Below are 1,324 nucleotides of genomic sequence, written 5' to 3'. Positions count from 1 at the left end.
GCCCACGCCCCCCCTCCCGGGCCCTGGCAGCGGCCGCCCAGACAGCCCGGGTGGGCCCGGTGCCCTCGCCCGCAGGCTCTGAGACTTCTGGCTTTGCGACCCTGGGCGGGGCCCTCACTGCGCAGGCACCACCCACGCCCCACGGTCACCAGGCGTGTCCGGAGGCGGGACACGGGCGCCCCGCTTTCCGGCTGCCCCAGCCACGCAGGCAGCTGGACTCGCGAGCGCCGACGCCGCGACGACTCACTGAGGAGCCAGGTCTGCCCGGGAGAGTGTGGGCACCCCAGTCTTTCCAGGGCATCCGTGCCCACTGGACTCACCCCGGGAACAGTCTCGACTGCGCCATAGCGCCGTAAAGGGGGCTCCTCTTGCCAAGTGCGGGGTGAGGCATGCAAGGCCCTCGCCACCCAGCCTCACCTGCTCTGCCGCAGCAGTGGTCCACAGCTCCGTCCGGGCACACCCAGAAAGGAGGGGCCAGGTGCTGGGCCCGACCCAGGACCCCTCTGTCCTGCCAGGCCCTGTCCACTCCGCTCTGGGGCTGGGAGTGACCCGCCCCCACTGGGGCCACGTGGAGAGAATGAGTGGGGTGTCCTGTGTGGAGGCGGCCCGCAGGGCCCCGTGCCCCCGTGTGCCAGCTAGGCCTGGGCCGGCAGCGGCAAGCCCAGAGGTGCTCAGCTGGCCTCTGGCTTCGCTCCCGGCAGGCCCGCGGTGCTGGGGGAGCTGCCCTCTGTGCCACAGAGGGCCCTGGGACTCCCTGGGACTGCGGACGCTGTCCCCCAGGCGAGCTGGGAGGCAGGGCCTGGGCCGAGTGAGGAGCGGGGGAGCGGGACCCCCAGAGTCCTGCACCCTGGATGCCCCCAGCAGTCCCAGGGCGCCGCGGCCCCGGAAGGCGCTGCGTGGCTGGCCGAGGGCAGGCTGCCTCTCCTGAGCGGCCCGGCTCCCCGGCCACACCTGCCGCGGCCCCTGCGGAGGGCTCACCCACTGCTGACCCTCAGCTCACGGGGGCAGCCTGGCGGGGAGCCGCAGGACGGGAGAAAGCTGCGGCCCCTCCCCCAGTTCGGAACAGGAGAGTCCAGGGTGGACTGTGGCCGCTGGCGCAGGGAGGGCTCTGCCCAGGAGCGTGGGGGTCCGCAACAGCCCCGCTGCCCAGCCCGCTGGCCAGAGGGTGTCCCTCCTTCCTCGGGGCCCACGCAGGTGGCCGCGGCCTGGTCCCCTGGGACTGTGTGGGGGCCTGTTCTCCCCGGCCTCCGAGGTCACTGCCGCACCCGTCCGTCCGCCCGCCCGCCCGCGGCTCCCAGCACAGGACCGCCTGTGGCCACAGCCC

The 1,324-nt window shown here is 74.2% G+C and overlaps 1 protein-coding gene across 1 annotated transcript in view; it reads left to right on the top strand.

The window, feature by feature from the left end:
• Positions 1-1,324, top strand: part of JPH3 (junctophilin 3) — a gene marked incomplete at its 3' end in the record, with an annotated part of 23,663 nt that overhangs the window by 20,599 nt on the left and 1,740 nt on the right. The gene's annotated exons all lie outside the window — the stretch shown is intronic.

This window comes from Condylura cristata, unplaced genomic scaffold (genome assembly GCF_000260355.1).
Source record: "Condylura cristata isolate star-nosed mole 26May11 unplaced genomic scaffold, ConCri1.0 scaffold00009, whole genome shotgun sequence".
Classification (NCBI taxonomy): domain Eukaryota; kingdom Metazoa; phylum Chordata; class Mammalia; order Eulipotyphla; family Talpidae; genus Condylura; species Condylura cristata.
The sequence above is the reverse complement of the archived record's forward strand: the minus strand, read 5'-3'. Positions and strand labels throughout refer to the sequence as shown.